At 46.4% G+C, this 20,615-nt stretch overlaps 2 long non-coding RNA genes across 3 annotated transcripts in view; both read right to left on the minus strand.

Annotated features, from left to right (window-relative positions):
• LOC148107074 (uncharacterized) overlaps positions 1-6,997 on the minus strand; it is a 102,771-nt gene extending 95,774 nt beyond the window's left edge. For both annotated transcript variants that reach the window (XR_015723065.1, XR_015723066.1), the window contains exon 1: positions 1,615-6,997. This is a non-coding gene — a long non-coding RNA (uncharacterized LOC148107074). The remainder of the gene's footprint in view (positions 1-1,614) is intronic.
• A 4,211-nt stretch (positions 6,998-11,208) lies between these two features.
• On the minus strand, positions 11,209-18,831 carry LOC148107075 (uncharacterized). The gene is made up of 3 exons (XR_015723068.1): positions 17,343-18,831; positions 15,555-15,696; positions 11,209-11,548 (listed from the first exon to the last, which is right to left on the minus strand). It is a non-coding gene; the product is annotated as an uncharacterized LOC148107075 (long non-coding RNA).
• Positions 18,832-20,615: the final 1,784 nt, after the last annotated feature.

Here is a 20,615-nt window from a genome sequence, read left to right on the forward strand (position 1 = left end):
GGGATTGCACTCTGGGAGACACAGAGTCACCCCCAAACGGAAAGTGTGCTCCACACTGCCAGCAGGGAGTGCAGGCTCAAAGAGGTCAAAATCACAGGGTCGCACAAGCTGGGAAAGAATTAGGATTGCTGCGAGCAGACCTTAAACTAATGCATGGTTGGCGGTTTGGCTACCAGGTGTTCCATGATGTCTATTTCAGACCAAAGCAGGAGGATGTGGTCCTGGAGGTGGCCCAGAGGTCAGTGATCATTTGCAACTACTGACAAAAGTCCAACGTTCATGCTGCTCCCAGAACCTAAACAGAAGATGTGCATCAACCCTATTTCAACTACATTTTGCAGGACTATCTTAGCAATGCTTACTCCTCCTGGAATCTTCTTTCACATTGGAAATGTGTTCTCATTCATCAACCCCTGGATCTTCCATTATATGGAACTGAAACAGGAGATGTGCATCAACCCTACCTCCTCCATGTCTTTTCAACTCTATGTGAGTGACTCTCTCCGTCTTTCTTCCTTCTTTCACAACTCTATTTTTAATAGCATCTTAGCAGTATTTCATTCTTAAAGAGAAATCGGTGAGGTTCAACCGGCAAATTGCATTACCACTTGTTGAAAGTAAGCCCTGATCTTTGCCATCTCTAAAGTCTCTATTTGGCTGAAATCGGCCTGGGGTCTTTTCTTGTGAAGATGTGCCTCTCACAGACACCTGAAGTCAAAACACTCATCACCACAAAATGCAAATTTAAATTTCTGAGGAGATTTAAAGGGGTTTAAATCCTAACCAGCATTTATGATACTGACCCAAGGTGCAAGCACTCGAACCACCAGCTTCTAGGGGATTCCAAGATTACTTTGGGTGGCATTCCGATAGGATTTGCCCAATCAGAAAACACTGTCAGTGTCAAAAGTCATATCTCCAACCTAACTTGCAAGATAAATGGTTTCATAGCTTAAGGGGACCCATTTTGAGGCACAGAAATATCAGGCGTGTTTGCAGTGTGTGCTAATCCAGATGGGTGATGCCTTTCAGTTACACGGATCTGTGATTGTTTCTTAGATGAAAGAAGGCCGCAGCGATCATCGCACACTTGCTGGCTTAGCATCTACTCTTTTTTTTTTTTTCATTTATTTTTATTACGATGCTGTATGAGTCACCATACAGTACATCATTAGCTTCTGATGTAGTGTCCCATGATTCACTGATTGTGTATAACACCCAGTGCTCCACACAACACGTGCCCTCCTTAATACCCTTCACCCGGCTAGCCCATCCCCCCACCCCCTTCCTCTCTAAAACCCTCAGTTTGTTTCCCTGGGTCCAGAGTCTCTCATGGTTCCTCTCTCCCTCTGTTATCCGTCCCCCTTCCTCTTTCCCTTCCTTCTCCTAATGATCTCCCTGCTACTCCTTATGTTCCACAAATAAGGGAAACCATGTAATTGTCTTTCTCTGCTTGACTGACTTCACATAGCATCTATTCTAACTAAGCTCAGCAAGAACAGTAATGGACCGTATACATTTGTAAACCTTGCTTTGCCAGAACTTTTCGTAAGGAATCTTCTAGATTGAACTGGCAATCGTGTCTTGAGGCCAGAGGCCAAGCCAAATACTCACCACAGACTTGCCTGCAGTACCTGTAGATTCGGGTCAATTCTTCTTTTTGAGATCCCCAAACTATCCTGAGGTTCCGACACCTGCCGGGAAGTAACCCTCTTTACTCATCTGGCAAGGCTCCTGAGAACTCTGTAAGCAAGGTTATCAGGCCAATATGTCCAAGGGGCTCCATCAAGTCAACCTGATATCCTTCAACTTGTCTGGTCATATCAGGGTCTATATGCATGTCTCTCTCTCTCCAACAGGACACTTCATTCAACGCCTTGGTAAAATAACTAAAGTTTCCAGGAGTGACCTGTTGCAAGGAAAACAGACTTGTGTTGAACTTTGGCAAATAATCAAACTTACCTTGAAAGAAGGAATACTCACTGAGAGCTGCTGAATTCTGGAGGATTCGGGTAGGGAGAAAAGTGAAATGTTTCCACTTGTTCACAAAAACATATTTTATCCGATCTCCCTATATCATGCATATTTTAACATAAAGTTTCCTTAAATCTGGAGGAACACATATTAAAGAACCAGCAATGTTTCAAACAAGAGTCACAAAACTATCATCATCGTCCTCAACTCTTTCTGCCCCATAGTATTAGTTCTTGTTCTGTTTGAATGCAACAAAACCGGCTCCATTAGTTCTGGAAATTCTTACCCAGTTGAGTTTTAGGATTTTAAAGAGCACAACTTATATTTGTCAAAAATTCCTTTCATGAATCTCCTTGAGGATGAAACACATTCGACAAGGGCATAAATGACACAAGAATCACAAATGTACATGGCTCAAGATCTGATGAGAGCTCATTACAACGCACTTGACAAGGAAATCCCGTTACTTCTGTGACACAGAACATTTCCATAATTAGCATGTCGAGTGAGGACCTTCTACTGAGACATATTAAAGCTTGAGGAATTCACATAATTCCTACAACAATTATAACATTTACCCATACAACAGAACCCGTGGTTTCCCAATCATTTATTTCACAATGCTTCCCAAGTGACTTAACATACCAAAGAAGCCTAAGTAGTAAAATGAAAAGAACAGAAAAGCAAAGTCTCCACTTACAATTTAAATCCCAGGCAATTTGTTTAAAAATTCAGAATGGTTTAAACCATAGGCCTAAATAGATATATGGATCATGACAAAACTCACTACTTAAACTGAACCAAGGAGGCCAAAAGACATTTTAGGGAAGATTGTGCAATCTTTAGCAAAACTTAGCTTCTTTCAAACTGAGACATTTCAGTCCTCTTAAGTCATTAAAAACCTGATAAAGACAAAACACAGAAACTTTGCTTTTCTGCAAAGGTAAAGAAAACACATAATAATAATAGTAATAACATCTTTGTTTACAACTCCCTCTTTTTAATCTTTCATCTTTTTTTTTTTTACGATACGGTAGTCACCATACCGTACATCATTCACTTTTGATGTAGTGTCCCATGATTCATTGTTTGCATATAACAACCAGTGCTCCATGCAATACCTGCCCTTCTTAACACCCTTCACCGGTCTAACCCATTTCCCCACCGCCCTCCCCTCTACAACCCTCCTTTGCTTCCCTGGGTCCATGGTCTTTCACTTATTTGTGGAACATAAGGAATAGCAGGGAGATCCTTAGGAGAAGGAAGGGAAAAATGAAGGGGGGGGGGGCACCAGAGGGGGAGATGAACCATGAGAGACTATGGACTCCGGGATACAACTCTTTCACATCAAGAGCAGACCAACAATCCAGGAAAATTTTGTCCTTTTAACAGAGAGAAAAAAAGCAGAATTTCAGACTTATACCATTGTACCTATAAAATCCATTCATTTCAATCTTAGTCCTGACCATAAATAAAAGTTTTTTCCGAAGTTGCGCTTCACAAACTTCCTACACCTTTCTTTTTCATTCAGATTTTGTCCTGAGACTTTTCTCTCTGAATAAACAGTCTTTATTTAGGACAAAATAACAAAATTGCTTTTTTTCTTTCCTGAACAAATTCTCATTCCTTATAGTGCTCTTATAAAAATACAACTTAACCTTTCTTGCATACACAGTTGCTTCCCCTATCATTTCCAGCAATCTCAATGTACACTTAGCAGAATTTTAACTTTTACAAACCTTTGCCTCCACTGAAAACTAAGCAGTAACCAATCCCGAACTGTTATACCAGAATTCTTTAGATTGGCATTGTATTATTAAAATAACATATTAAAGGGGAACAATGAAGCAAAGAGAGAGTCCACAAGGACAAAGATCAGAAAGGAACAGAGCCAATATACAGAAACAGGGACTTTACAAGCAATACAATGGCAGTAAATTCACAGCTCTCAGTAGTTACTCTGAATGTAAATAGGCTCAATAGCCCAATCCAAACACAGGAGCCTATCAGATTAGATGAAAGGCAAGACCCATCAACATGCTTTCTTTTTTTTTTTTTTAAATAATGATATTTTTTATTATATTATGTTAGTCACCATACAGTACACCCCTAGTTTTTGATGTAATGTTCCAGGATTCATTACTTGCCTATAACACCCAGTGCCCCATGCAATACAGGCTCCTTCTGTGGACTGGGCTGTGGTTTGCCAAGCCCTGATCTCCATCAGAGACCTCACCGGCCCCACCTTGCAGGTGTTCCCAGGCCTGCTCGCTCACTGCAAGACCCAGTGACCTGCCTGGGATGTTCCTGGAAACCTCTGCCCCTTAAATTCTCAGATTGTGATCGTAGCGTAAACCAAATCGGACAATGTGCTGTGCTCCGGATTTCAAAATGTTTTCTCAGAAGAGCCTTTTTTATCATTCTCTGTCCCCATCAAACCCATATTTTGTAAGATCTTATCCACTTAGATTCAGAGTCACTCAAAGGCAACAGCAAATTCAGAAACCACATTTAGTGGTGCTTGTTCTGGGCATCATGAGAGACAGTCATCAGCAGAGACTACTCAGGAGGCCAGGACAAGTACATATGATGGCGGTTTGGGAGGGAGAAGACGAACAGGGCAGGGGGAGAACGGGCTTCGGTCCCTGTGTTTTCATGTCACAGGTTAGATACGCAAATATTTCCAAAACCTCATTACTAATTTAAAACAAAAACAAAGACAACAAATGTAGGACGCTTTCCAGCACTACGGAACTCTAAACAGATGATGGGACTGACCCAAGGTACAATTTCTTAGCTAAAAGGGCCTAGGTTGTTCCAGAACAAAATGTTGACCACAGTTCTCTTTCAGGGTGAGGGCTCTGAACCAGCGTAGTGGATTTTGATTTGGACGGTGCTACATTTACCTAAAAGCCTACGAGCAGGAAGAGGTTGGCAGTGAAGTCTTGGCGTGGTTGGTGTGTGGCAGTCTGGACTTCTTTGTCTAAGCAGGTGCCGGGGCCCTCCACCTCTGGTTTTTCTGTGGACGTCTGGGTGGACAGGCCCCCACTGGAGGGACCAGTTCTGGCTTGAGGTGTCCTGAGCTGATTGTGCTGGGGACAACAGGAGTCTGCAGACGGCTTCCCCACCCACTTCTCACTTACACCTCAAAACAGCTTAGTGTGGTATTATAAAAAATTAACAAATTGGAGAGCAGCAGCAATCCTCCCAAGACGACACGGCTAGGTCACAGCCCACCCGCTTCAATTCACGTCTGTGACCAGCGCCCAGGATGCCCGGAGAGGAGAGGCACTGGGGAGGGGGGCAGTCAGCCTTGATGCCCTGGCATCATTTTCCTCTTCTGTTTGAGAAGATATACTGTGTGCGTGGTGACAAATTCAGACCGTGCCAAGGCTGGAGGTAACCAATGTTACCGAGTTCTTGTCCATCGTTCCAGAGGTGGTCTTTACACATCCTGAGTGTGTGTGTGTATGTGTGCATTTACACACATGTGTGCACACACTGGACAGAGCACCCTTGTTTTTCCTCCTAAGGGCATAACTTGAGGCTTGCTCTGTGCCTACTGATGTTACTTCAGCTCACACGTTCAAACAGCTGTGTAGGTTCCAGCGTGTGGACACGGCAGATTTCATTTCCTGTCTCGGGGGGACTGGGGACATCCGTGCTACAGGTGGCACTGGGCCAGAAGGGCCTTGTGGCCAGGCCCACGCGGGAGCCGCGTGGCCCTACTGAGGTGGATGATGAACCTCTCTAGCAGACATGTCCATGGAGGCCTTCTGAGGGGCTTGTTTGGGTCTCTGTCTGGCTTCTGTCACACCTCATCTCTGGAGCAGCCAGTCCCTAATCTTTTGGCCCTGAACGTTCTTGGAAAAAATGTTCCCTGAGACAGAGGGAGCACAGGACTCCCAGCTGTAGGCTCTGGGCTTCGCCCAGCAGAATGTGATTTTGTTCTTGGGCTCTCCTTAGGGACCCCAATGGGCCCCCCAAGTCATCAGGGTGATTATGACGTCCGCTGGATGTCTCAAAAACATGCATTTTTTACCTGGCTCCCATTCAACTCCATAACGTAGTGGTTTGCTCAATGACTGTAGAGTATGGTCTCATCTGAGGAGAAGCAGGACATTTTAAGACCGCAGAGCCCAAAATTAACAGCCTGGAATTTTTGCCCATGCTCTCTGTTGACTGACTTAAGCCATTACACGGAAAGACACTTTGGCAAATCCTGAACTACTTGTACAAGAGAAGCCACAGACACGATCAGACCATTTAACAAGAGGCATCTGGTCAACCGAACATTTTAGGAAATGGTCTCTACCATTAGTAGGATTGCAAACCCTTCCACACAACCCAAACACAGTGACTGAGAACAGTTCCACCTCGACACAGAACCAAACCCTTAAAACCCACTACGAACATCACAGAAGCTGGCAACCACTGCATCAAATTACGGTTTTCGGGGTTAACACGCTGAGGCCTTGTCACCAACCTCCAAACCTCTTCTCGCTTTGCCTTTTCATGGTGCTGTGGGGCTTGGTGCCTGAGGTTAAGAACCAGGGTGAACAGAGCCTGGGCAGAATCACCTCAGATGCTCAGGAGGTGGAGGCCAAGGGGTCAAGGGTCAGCTCAGGCCCTCTGGCTTCTCTCTCCTACAGGCAGACGTCCCGTAAGGTGCACTGGCGGGGCTGACAGGGGACGCCCCGGCCTGCTGGTCGGGGTCAGAGCTGCGGCTGTGAGCAGGAGGGCCAACAAGCTGGAAGGTGAGTGGGCAGGAAGGCTCTGGCTCTGAGTGCTCATGGGCATGAGTCAACACCAAATACTCTGGCAGGGTGCACGTAGCAATGCTGACCTCCAGAGCTGGGCCCCCAACAGGCTGTGGCCATTTAGAATCAGTTTATGATTTTCAATGAGTTTTTTCTTTTTTTTTTTCCCCCAAAATACCTCAATTTACAAAAAGGACACATTGGGCTTCCATCCATAGCTGACAGCAAATAAGCGACTGCCTTGGTTGGAGAATCTTTTCTGGAACGACGCACCGTTTGTCTTATCCATAAGCCCTGTGCCGCCATCTTTCTGCTGAGCCCAGGCAGCAGTGTGGGTGCTACTCCCCGGCCTGAGGGCTCTAACCCGGGCTGGGCTCCTGAAGCCTCTGCAGCCCCACAAGCTGGACCCTTTTGGGATGCCACACTGCCATCCCTCAGAGCTCAGTCCCTAGAGCGAGGAGGGTCACCCCCCTGCCCTCAGGTGCAAGAAGCAGGGTTCTCCGCCGCATGGAGGTTTAGGGTCTCAGGCTAACCTATGCCAATGGAACTCATGCACAGAACCACCGGAGCTTGCCCCGTTCGCAGGAACAGTTTGGGAAACTGACAAAAAAACAGGCGATCTCTCAGAAGGCAAGCAGAGATGCTTCCAGCTTGCCCGTCTGCAGCTGGAGACTCACGCTGCCAGGAGGCAGCAGCCACACCACCCCCGGGGCCTAGGCTGGGCAGTTGCGGCCTGGCAAGCTGCCATGTAGTGTGTGGCCTTGAGGAGAGATGATGCCGCAGAGGCGGTGAGGGCGCAGGTGTGCAGGGAAAGGCAGCCAATGCGTGAACGACCCCTCTGCATAATCTTGGCCAGGGGACACAGCTCTGCTCAGAGGCGCTTTTGCAAGGGTTGCGCCAGAGGCTCAAGCCCCCAAGAGGGGCTCAGGTCCCCGTTATCCTGTGGATGGGGTACCAGCGAAGGAGAAGAGGACCCAGAGCCCCAGGTTCCTTCAGTGGAATCCTAACTGGTAGAGACGTAGGGCCCCACCGTTTCTGTGCCCACTGATGTTCACTCTGGGCCTTCTGAGGCTGGGCGCTGTAGGACTCAGGGTGCAGGAATCCCCCAGTGTGTTGTGTTCCTCTCCTGCCCCTTCCCTGACCCCAGTGCTGTCCTCAAGGAGTAAGGAACTGCATTCAGGACTCCGAGGCTGGGACTCTCACCCATGCTGCTTTTCCAGCCTGGGGCAGTTCACCTGGCTGGTGAGCCGAGTCTCATTGCCAGGCAGCGGGCATGAACGTGGCGCTCTGCGCGGTGACCACATTGTGCAGGTGTGGCCTTGCCTCCCTATGTGCCACTACCTTGTACCTGTACCGGGCTTGCCCGCCCACGGCCTGCTGCTTCCACAAGTTGTAGTAAGTAGGGTGAGGAGTAGTGGCGCCTGGAGCTTAGCAGCCTCGACGACAAGCACCACCACGGGCACACTAGCCGGGCTCTCACCAGTGATGTCGTACGCCATCCGGATGAGCTCATAGTGCCGCTATTTCTTCACACCTACAGGTGGAAGGAAACAGGGGTCAGCTGGCCCAGGACCACCTCCCTCTCTTGGAACCACACCGAGGGGCTGCGGGGCAGGCCGTGGGTGTCACCAGAGGGTCGCTGGAACGTTCTCCTCCTCCTTCCCTGACCCCAACGTAACAGCCACCCTGCGCTGCAGTGCACCCCTCCCACTCTCCGCTCACGGGAAAGGTGGCAGCAGGCCACCTATAAGGCCACCTTAACTAACAAATAAAAATCTGAAAAGAAATAACAAAGAAAAACCTTACGGACAATACATTTAGAGCAACGTCTCTTTACTGAAAAAACCCACGCAATAAGCAGACTGCCCAGTTCAGACCCACGTTGGCCAAGCGTCCACTGCAATACTGGAAATCCTAGCCAGAGCAATTACACAAGAAAACTAAATCAATAAAAGGCATCCAAACTGGAAAACAAGAAGTGAAGGTCACTCTTTTCAGATGACATGATATTATATGTAGAAAACCCTAAACACAACCACAAAAAAAACTATTGAACAAATTCAGTAAAGTGGCAGGGTACAAAATGCATAAAAATCTGTGCTCCCTCGTTTCAAACTCTATTACAAAGCTCTACTGATTGCTGGCATATTGGCATCAAAGCAGACACACAGATCAACAGAACAGAAGACAGAGCCCAGAAGTAAACCCACACTTCTACGGTCCAGTACTTTATGACCAAGGAGCCAAGAATATGCAAGGGGGAAAGGACAGTCCCTTTACTAAGCGGTGCTGGAAAAACCGAACAGACCCATGCAAAAGAATGAATCCGTACCACTATCTTACACTCGACACAAACATTAACTCAAAATGAATTCAAGACCTGAAACCTTACAACTCTTAGCAGGAAACATAGGGACAAAGCTGCCCTGCGTACTACTCAGGCGTGATTTTTTTTTTTTTTTTTGGATCATGTTCCAAAAGCCAAGGCAGTAAAAGCAAAAGTAAATAAGCGAAGCTACAAGAAACTAAAAAGCTCCTGCCCAACCATGAAAATCACCAACTAAATAAAGAGGCAACCTACCGCCTGGGAGAAAAGACTTGCTACTCATAAATCTCATAAAAGGTGACTTTCCAATATATAGAATGAATTCCTACAACTCAATCACAACAACAACAACAAACAAAGTGGAAGGATTTTCCAAACGGACATTATGCAGAGAAGACACAGAGACGTCAACAGTTCCGTGAAAAGATGCTCCACATCAATAATCATCAGGGAAATGCAAATCGAAACAACACTGAGGTATCGCCTCACACTGCTTAGAAGGTTCAGTATCAAAAAGACAGAAATAACAAACGTTAGCTAAGATGTGAAGGAAAGGGATCCCTGGTGCACTGTTGGTGGGTACAGAAGTAGGTGCACACGCTGTGGAAAACAGTATGCAGCCTCCGCAAACAAAAGAAAAATTAAAAAGAGAACTATCCTACAATCCAGTAACTTCTCTTCTTAGCTTTTAACGGAACAAAATGAAAATACCTATTTGAAAACATATTTATACCTGCCTCTTCATTGCAGCATTAACCATATGTAACTAATTTAACATATAAAGCATCATATTGAAGTATACAATATATAAAACATCTATAAAATAAATTATAATACAAAACTGTATATACATAACTTAGAGGACCCGAGAGAGAAGAATAACCTACAAGACCATGTCCGTGGAGAAACAGATCCATAAAGAGCCCCTTCCAACCCAACCCATCTCCCCACCACCCAAGCAACAGCCTTTCCTGCTGTGGCCACCGCTGAACATACCGCCCACGCCCTCTCCCATCTCTGCCTAGGACCATACGGCTGCTGCCCTCGCCACCCATGACAACTCACAATCCTCGCCCTCACCGCCGCCTGGGACTCAGAGCCCTAACCAACCATGCCATCCTCTTCCCCGCCAGGGAACCCACGACTCCACGGCCCTTGACGTCACTGCACACCTACAATGCAGGTGCCGCTGCCACCAGGGCCCCTGACCTCACTGACGCGCAACCACCGTCGCCACGGAAATCAACACCCGCGCCACAGCACGACCACGGAACTCCCCGCCGCTGCCCTCACCACCCTCACCGCCCCTTGCGTCGCAGCCCATGCCACTTGGGAACTCACCGTCGCCCTCGTTGCCGCTGCCTCCACAGCCGCCGCAGCCACCTCCAGGGCCGAGGCCGAATCTGTGGATGCCGCCTCCAGCGATGCCTCTAGCGACGCCACCTTCAATGCCGGAGGCGGCGCACCACTGACGTCAAAGGGAGGCGCCGCCGCCAGCGCCGCCGAGGCTGGGGCTGCCTCCAACACCGAGACCTCTTCAGTCGACGCCCCTCCAATAAAGCAGCCTCTGCTGCCTCCAGGGACGCCGCCGCTCTCGCTGACTCCCTCGAAGCCCAGGACACCTCCAGTGCTGCCGCCGATGACACGATCAACGCTGCCGAAGACTCCACCGCTGCCAACACGTCCGCACTGGAGTCCGCGCAGCACCGAAGTGAGAAGCGACCAGCGTGCGTGGCTCCGCCCCCAGCCTGCGGGGCTCCGCCCCCAGCCAGCGGGGCTCTGCCCCCAGCCTGCGGGGCTTCCATAGTCGCCCCTGCTGCTTCCTGTGCCAGGGGCACTGCCTCCAGAAACAGCGGTGCCCCGGGAGCTTCCAGCAGGGGCGCTGCAGCGGGCACCTCTGGCAGGCACGCTGCATCTTGTGGTCGCCCCTGCTGCCTCCAGCGAGAAGGACGCCTCCTCCACTGCGGCGGGCGCCGGTCCCAGGAAGGATGCTGATGCACGAGCCGCCTCCAGTAAGAGCAAAGCCTCCTGCAGCTCCTGCAAGGGAGCCGCCTCCATTGTTGCCTCAGTGGTCGCTGTAGGCCTCCAGCCCAGTGGGCGCTGCCGCTGGTGCCTGCAGCAGGGGCGCTGCATCCGTGGACGACCCTTCTGTCTCCAGTGGGGGGGGGGGTGGGACTCGGACCCACCTCCAGCAGGGGCGCACTCCCTGCATGTCCCTGCTCCCTTCACTGCTGCGGAGGCCGACTCCAGCCTGCAGGTGCTGCCTCTTGCATGTGGGCTCCGCCTCCAGCAAGTCGCCGCCACCACTTTTAACTCTCATTTTAAGTTGCAAACAGTCTCAACTCAGCAGACAATGAACAGTATGAAAATGCTTTTTTTCTTTCCTAACCAAGCTGTGTTTAAATATGTGAAGAGGTTGTTGATTTTCTTTTTCCATGCTTATTTCCCCTTCACTACAAAATGCCATTTTCACATTCCTGGTAAAAGCCTGGAGAGGGACCAGAGGTAGGGATACAAGAAAGTTCTTTATTGACTGCTATTTTTCATTCTGATTTGTGATCTCAGGGCCTGACCAAAATGTAAATCTGTCTCCCCTAAGGTCTTCAGAGAACTTAACAATACTGTTGGTCTTTTCACTGTTAACTCCCCTAGAACAGGATGTATGCGGTTTTTAGATCTATTTGTTGGTGATTGTCCCTCAGGATCAGATGATCACCAGTCAAGCTCGACCTAAGTGATTCCCACGTAGTGCCTTCCTCTCTCCCGGAGGTTGTCTTTGGACCGTAGGAACCTCTAAGGCAAACTTTACCTTACATTCCACGGAAGTTCAGTTACTTCACAACAAAGTCTTGTGCCCCTCCCCCCTCCTATCTGTGTATCTTTCCTGCTGCCTGAGGAAACAGGCTCTTGCCTTCAGGCTCCTCAGCCATATGTCAGATGCGAGTATGCTCCCCAAAATCCAAAGGGTATATATTAAGCTCTTCTATTGATCCCGCGGAAACCCAACCTCTTATCTTGGAGACAAGAGCATCCTACCCATTCCCCTTGCTTTTGTTGGAAGGTTGGATAGGCAAGTATTAATGAACATAAAGAGGATTCAGACAATCCTCTTTACAAATTCTATTTCCCCTTAGTTTCAGGGTGAAGGATCCCCCTCCTCTGGGCTCTCTGACGATCTTACGTCCTAAGTGTGTTAGTTTAACAAGTATTGCATGGACTTTCATTCCCCCCATCCCTGGAGATAAACCAGACCATCAATGATTTCATTTAATTTCAAATCCCCGTATCGACTTTCAATAAAGTTCTACAATTCTGACACCAGTTGCAATGTGTTTCTTCCACGTGACAAGCAAGTCTTTGACACCACCCGCATGTCCTTTTCTGACACGACCTATCTGGAGATAGTGTCAGCTTGCACAGCTCAGTCCCACCACACTGGACCCCCAGCACCCTTCAGATGCCCATCACAAGTCCAGTTTGCCACCTGTGCTTGACTAGCCACAGATGGAAGGTTCCAACCACTGCCTCCTTAGGCTCAATTAATTTGTTACAGTGGCTCACAAAATTCAGAGAAACATTTCACTTACAAACCTACCGGTTTATTATAAAAGGATACAACTCAGGAAGAGTAAGAGAGAAGATCTGCGTAGGGCCAAGTACGGGGAAAGGGGTATGGATCGAGTTTCCATGCCCCGTTCCAGAGCGCCACTCTCCCAGCACCTCCAATGTTCACCAACCCAGAAGCTCTCAGAACCCGTCCTTCAGGGTATTTGTGGAGGCTTCATCACATGGGCATGATTTTATGATTTCATGACAATCATTGTTCTCCAGCCCCTCTCCCCTCCCAGGAGGTGGAGGGCGGGCCTGAAAGTTCCCACCCAATAATCAAGTGGTTGGTTCCACTGGCAGGCAACCAGCCCCCTCCTCAGTCCCAAAGTCTCTCATTAACACAGCAAACAAAAGATACCCCATCACCCTCCACACTTAGGAATTCCAAGGGCTTTAAGGAGCTTTGCTGCAGAAACGGGGTAAGATCACATATATATTATAAATCACAACACCGCAAGTTCATAACTCAGTGCTGGACAGTAATACAGCATGGATATTTAAATGATGGGTTCATTTTTATGTTGATGACCGAAAAGGAGCTTCTCAAAGAGCAAATCTTTAAAATTCATCAAATGAAATGACTTTCTGAAAACCAAAATCTTTTACTAAAGTTTTTTCCATTTACAGAACAGTTTCTGCAGCTCTGAACCTAATTCTTACCAAAAAGGGGATTAATAAATGTTGGGATCTGGGGGGAAAAGTGACCTCCTAATGTTAGAGCTCAGGGATAGCACTGGAAGGAAGATGAGTCAATGCTCAGATGTATTCCTTGGCCTAGACTTCAGGAAGGCAGAATATACAAGGAGAAAAGAAAACAGACAGGTAGAAGAGTCTCTCAGAGCCTGCATTTCCAAACGGGAAGGCCCTTTCCTACATGGATTCCTTGGTTTCATCAACAAGTATTTATCAAGTGTCCAACTAAATCACCAGCGAGGATATTTATAAACAATTACACGATGGACTCCCTCTTTTCGGACGTTCCTAGTCTAGTGGGGAGGACAGACATTCCAAGAGCCCTTTGGAGAAAATGGGGAGGCTCTATTAACCAGCAGAGCTTCTTTTTCCCTCGGGAATTCTGGGCCCTTGGCTGAAATCCTCACCTGGATCCTCTGTGTGGTTGGCCCATCCTCACTTAATACTGCTCCTCCATCCCTAGCCTCAATCCCACTTCCCTCTTGTACATTCCTCTCAGCACCTGCTATTACATGAAAGCGTGTGCTTCTGTCTAAAGCTTACAGTAGAAGCCATGAGAAAGGGATCTTGTTTATTTTGTTCAAGGCCGCTTGCCCTGAGACTAGAAGAACGCCTGGCAAATTCATATATTCATTCACCGTATGTTTAAAGCATCTACTAGTGCCAGGCACTGACCCGGGCAGAGATCGGGAAGCGGAAATTCCCTCTCCTCGTGGAGCTTCCATTCAAGTACCATAAAGACAATGACTAGGATGGAGCGCTTTCTTTGGAGAAACTCCACAACACTGAATCCTAACAGCAACTCTGAGACAGGTAGGATTATAATCCTTGCATTACAGGCAAGGAAACCTGGACCCAAGAGGTCAAGTGACTTGCCTAAGGAGAAGGGGCAGGGTTAAGATGCGCACCCAGGGAGTCTGGCCCTAGAGCTCAGTGTCTTACTAATCTGCTAGAACGCCTCTTGCTTACATACCCACAGTATGTGTGCAATAAGTATTGTTGGAAAATGGCTGGAAGCCTACGGAGAACCAAAGGAAGACAAGGACATCATTATGGAGGTACAGGGTAGATGATGTGGGCTGAGGGGGAGGTTAAGGAGCTTCATAGAGAAAGGGACATGGCCGATTCTTGAAGGCCTGGAGGGCAAAGGGTGGGAATACAGGGAGGGTGTGAATGCAAACAACAGACACAGCAACACTTAGTGTGACTGGACCGTAAGGGGGTTGGAGAGAGGGCACCAAATTCATATAGTGATGGTAAAGAGCCTCGTACGCCCTGTTAGATAGTTTGAACTTGGTCCCGAAAGTACTCAACACAGAGACCTGAGGTGGCTGAAATGGAATCGCCGAGAAGCTCAGATTTAAAAGACCACGGACAAACCAGGAGCAAAAGGTGTTAAGCCAGAACCAGAATAAAGGAGCGCCATATTCTCTTCCAACTGTGTGATTTCTTTACAGATCTCAGCACCTCTATAACTGTTGATGAAACAAAGTTCTCAAATCCCCTCTTGCACTCACGCATGACCTCGGGGACCTCAATAAGATCTAACGGCACTGAATTCATGATGACGTTCCAAGGTTTGAGATGATTACCTCATTAACCTTTTGGACACGTTTTCGAGAAGATGGCTCTTCTTCTTATCACAGAGACAGAAAACAAGCAGATCAAGATCCTTCCCCAGATGGTAGGTAAGTGGTGATCTCACAAAAGAAGGGGAGGTTTGGGAGTGTCTCCAGGGCTCCCAAGGAAAGCACTTAGGGAGGTGAGACTGCAACTTATATGGAAACTTTCTTCATCAGCAAGACCGGATCTGTCTGTGCTAGGACCAGGGCCTTGGCTATAGAACACCCAGCACCGTGCTGACAGCTGCTACATGCTCACTAAATGGGGGGTACCTCGATTTATGCGGTAAACCTGCACTAACGCACGATTCTGCCAACAGAAGCAACCTCTGGTTCAGAGTTTTTGTGTGGGGCGAGGACTTGCAGAACTTTCTACATCTGTCCTACTAAGGTCTTTTCCCCAAAGAACCAACCGTGTATTTTCTTTTTAAGGACCTGTCTCCAATGTCACGGCCAAGAAGAAGGTATCTTTTCCCCTCAGATGTAAAGACAGAAACCACCAAAACAGGACATCCAAATAAAGGCCTGAACCTCAACCCTGGCGGGAGGTTCAGAACCAAGACAACTTACCACTGTGATGCAAAACCACCGGGGAGATGACAGGGTGGACCATTCTTGTGCCTATCTCACTGGAACCGGCGGCGAAGACGCAGAGGTCAGACGCGTTGCATCCTACCCGCCAGGCCAAGGAATGTGAGCCAAGAAGAACCGTCTGTAAAACAAGTACAGCTCTGAGTTCAGGTCTTAGGGATTGCACTCTGGGAGACACAGAGTCACCCCCAAACGGAAAGTGTGCTCCACACTGCCAGCAGGGAGTGCAGGCTCAAAGAGGTCAAAATCACAGGGTCGCACAAGCTGGGAAAGAATTAGGATTGCTGCGAGCAGACCTTAAACTAATGCATGGTTGGCGGTTTGGCTACCAGGTGTTCCATGATGTCTATTTCAGACCAAAGCAGGAGGATGTGGTCCTGGAGGTGGCCCAGAGGTCAGTGATCATTTGCAACTACTGACAAAAGTCCAACGTTCATGCTGCTCCCAGAACCTAAACAGAAGATGTGCATCAACCCTATTTCAACTACATTTTGCAGGACTATCTTAGCAATGCTTACTCCTCCTGGAATCTTCTTTCACATTGGAAATGTGTTCTCATTCATCAACCCCTGGATCTTCCATTATATGGAACTGAAACAGGAGATGTGCATCAACCCTACCTCCTCCATGTCTTTTCAACTCTATGTGAGTGACTCTCTCCGTCTTTCTTCCTTCTTTCACAACTCTATTTTTAATAGCATCTTAGCAGTATTTCATTCTTAAAGAGAAATCGGTGAGGTTCAACCGGCAAATTGCATTACCACTTGTTGAAAGTAAGCCCTGATCTTTGCCATCTCTAAAGTCTCTATTTGGCTGAAATCGGCCTGGGGTCTTTTCTTGTGAAGATGTGCCTCTCACAGACACCTGAAGTCAAAACACTCATCACCACAAAATGCAAATTTAAATTTCTGAGGAGATTTAAAGGGGTTTAAATCCTAACCAGCATTTATGATACTGACCCAAGGTGCAAGCACTCGAACCACCAGCTTCTAGGGGATTCCAAGATTACTTTGGGTGGCATTCCGATAGGATTTGCCCAATCAGAAAACACTGTCAGTGTCAAAAGTCATATCTCCAACCTAACTTGCAAGATAAATGGTTTCATAGCTTAAGGGGACCCATTTTGAGGCACAGAAATATCAGGCGTGTTTGCAGTGTGTGCTAATCCAGATGGGTGATGCCTTTCAGTTACACGGATCTGTGATTGTTTCTTAGATGAAAGAAGGCCGCAGCGATCATCGCACACTTGCTGGCTTAGCATCTACTCTTTTTTTTTTCATTTATTTTTATTACGATGCTGTATGAGTCACCATACAGTACATCATTAGCTTCTGATGTAGTGTCCCATGATTCACTGATTGTGTATAACACCCAGTGCTCCACACAACACGTGCCCTCCTTAATACCCTTCACCCGGCTAGCCCATCCCCCCACCCCCTTCCTCTCTAAAACCCTCAGTTTGTTTCCCTGGGTCCAGAGTCTCTCATGGTTCCTCTCTCCCTCTGTTATCCGTCCCCCTTCCTCTTTCCCTTCCTTCTCCTAATGATCTCCCTGCTACTCCTTATGTTCCACAAATAAGGGAAACCATGTAATTGTCTTTCTCTGCTTGACTGACTTCACATAGCATCTATTCTAACTAAGCTCAGCAAGAACAGTAATGGACCGTATACATTTGTAAACCTTGCTTTGCCAGAACTTTTCATAAGGAATCTTCTAGATTGAACTGGCAATCGTGTCTTGAGGCCAGAGGCCAAGCCAAATACTCACCACAGACTTGCCTGCAGTACCTGTAGATTCGGGTCAATTCTTCTTTTTGAGATCCCCAAACTATCCTGAGGTTCCGACACCTGCCGGGAAGTAACCCTCTTTACTCATCTGGCAAGGCTCCTGAGAACTCTGTAAGCAAGGTTATCAGGCCAATATGTCCAAGGGGCTCCATCAAGTCAACCTGATATCCTTCAACTTGTCTGGTCATATCAGGGTCTATATGCATGTCTCTCTCTCTCCAACAGGACACTTCATTCAACGCCTTGGTAAAATAACTAAAGTTTCCAGGAGTGACCTGTTGCAAGGAAAACAGACTTGTGTTGAACTTTGGCAAATAATCAAACTTACCTTGAAAGAAGGAATACTCACTGAGAGCTGCTGAATTCTGGAGGATTCGGGTAGGGAGAAAAGTGAAATGTTTCCACTTGTTCACAAAAACATATTTTATCCGATCTCCCTATATCATGCATATTTTAACATAAAGTTTCCTTAAATCTGGAAGAACACATATTAAAGAACCAGCAATGTTTCAAACAAGAGTCACAAAACTATCATCATCGTCCTCAACTCTTTCTGCCCCATAGTATTAGTTCTTGTTCTGTTTGAATGCAACAAAACCGGCTCCATTAGTTCTGGAAATTCTTACCCAGTTGAGTTTTAGGATTTTAAAGAGCACAACTTATATTTGTCAAAAATTCCTTTCATGAATCTCCTTGAGGATGAAACACATTCGACAAGGGCATAAATGACACAAGAATCACAAATGTACATGGCTCAAGATCTGATGAGAGCTCATTACAACGCACTTGACAAGGAAATCCCGTTACTTCTGTGACACAGAACATTTCCATAATTAGCATATCGAGTGAGGACCTTCTACTGAGACATATTAAAGCTTGAGGAATTCACATAGTTCCTACAACAATTATAACATTTACCTATACAACAGAACCCATGGTTTCCCAATCATTTATTTCACAATGCTTCCCAAGTGACTTAACATACCAAAGAAGCCTAAGTAGTAAAATGAAAAGAACAGAAAAGCAAAGTCTCCACTTACAATTTAAATCCCAGGCAATTTGTTTAAAAATTCAGAATGGTTTAAACCATAGGCCTAAATAGATATATGGATCATGACAAAACTCACTACTTAAACTGAACCAAGGAGGCCAAAAGACATTTTAGGGAAGATTGTGCAATCTTTAGCAAAACTTAGCTTCTTTCAAACTGAGACATTTCAGTCCTCTTAAGTCATCAAAAACCTGATAAAGACAAAACATAGAAACTTTGCTTTTCTGCAAAGGTAAAGAAAACACATAATAATAATAGTAATAACATCTTTGTTTACAACTCCCTCTTTTTAATCTTTCATCTTTTCTTTTTTTTACGATACGGTAGTCACCATACCGTACATCATTCACTTTTGATGTAGTGTCCCATGATTCATTGTTTGCATATAACAACCAGTGCTCCATGCAATACCTGCCCTTCTTAACGCCCTTCACCGGTCTAACCCATTTCCCCACCGCCCTCCCCTCTACAACCCTCCTTTGCTTCCCTGGGTCCATGGTCTTTCACTTATTTGTGGAACATAAGGAATAGCAGGGAGATCCTTAGGAGAAGGAAGGGAAAAATGAAGGGGGGGGTGGGCACCAGAGGGGGAGATGAACCATGAGAGACTATGGACTCCGGGATACAACTCTTTCACATCAAGAGCAGACCAACAATCCAGGAAAATTTTGTCCTTTTAACAGAGAGAAAAAAAGCAGAATTTCAGACTTATACCATTGTACCTATAAAATCCATTCATTTCAATCTTAGTCCTGACCATAAATAAAAGTTTTTTCCGAAGTTGCGCTTCACAAACTTCCTACAACTTTCTTTTTCATTCAGATTTTATCCTGAGACTTTTCTCTCTGAATAAACAGTCTTTATTTAGTACAAAATAACAAAATTGCTTTTTTTCTTTCCTGAACAAAAATGTATTCTCATTCCTTATAGTGCCCTTATAAAAATACAACTTAACCTTTCTTGCATACACAGTTGCTTCCCCTATCATTTCCAGCAATCTCAATGTACACTTAGCAGAATTTTAACTTTTACAAACCTTTGCCTCCACTGAAAACTAAGCAGTAACCAATCCCGAACTGTTATACCAGAATTCTTTAGATTGGCATTGTATTATTAAAATAACATATTAAAGGGGAACAATGAAGCAAAGAGAGAGTCCACAAGGACAAAGATCAGAAAGGAACAGAGCCAATATACAGAAACAGGGACTTTACAAGCAGTACAATGGCAGTAAATTCACAGCTCTCAGTAGTTACTCTGAATGTAAATAGGCTCAATAGCCCAATCCAAAGACAGGAGCCTATCAGATTAGATGAAAGGCAAGACCCATCAACATGCTTTCTTTTTTTTTTAAATAATGTTATTTTTTATTATGTTAGTCACCATATAGTACACCCCTAGTTTTTGATGTAATGTTCCATGATTCACTACTTGCCTATAACACCCAGTGCACCATGCATACAGGCTCCTCCTGTGGACTGGGCTGTGGTTTGCCAAGCCCTGATCTCCATCAGAGACCTCACCAGCCCCACCTTGCAGGTGTTCCCAGGCCTGCTCACTCACTGCAAGACCCAGTGACCTGCCTGGGATGTTCCTGGAAACCTCTGCCCCTTAAATTCTCAGATTGTGATCGTAGCGTAAACCAAATCGGACAATGTGCTGTGCTCCGGATTTCAAAATGTTTTCTCAGAAGAGCCTTTTTTATCATTCTCTGTCCCCATCAAACCCATATTTTGTAAGATCTTATCCACTTAGATTCAGAGTCACTCAAAGGCAACAGCAAATTCAGAAACCACATTTAGTGGTGCTTGTTCTGGGCATCATGACAGACAGTCATCAGCAGAGACTACTCAGGAGGCCAGGACAAGTACACATGATGGGGGTTTGGGAGGGAGAAGACGAACAGGGCAGGGGGAGAACGGGCTTCGGTCCCTGTGTTTTCATGTCACAGGTTAGATACGCAAATATTTCCAAAACCTCATTACTAATTTAAAACAAAAACAAAGACAACAAATGTAGGACGCTTTCTAGTACTACGGAACTCTAAACAGATGATGGGACTGACCCAAGGTACAATTTCTTAGCTAAAAGGGCCTAAGTTGTTCCAGAACAAAATGTTGACCACGGTTCTCTTTCAGGATGAGGGCTCTGAACCAGCGTAGTGGATTTTGATTTGGACGGTGGTACATTTACCTAAAAGCC

Source organism: Ursus americanus, chromosome 35 (assembly GCF_024610735.1).
Source record: "Ursus americanus isolate L20-20 chromosome 35, mUrsAme1.1.p, whole genome shotgun sequence".
NCBI lineage: Eukaryota > Metazoa > Chordata > Mammalia > Carnivora > Ursidae > Ursus > Ursus americanus.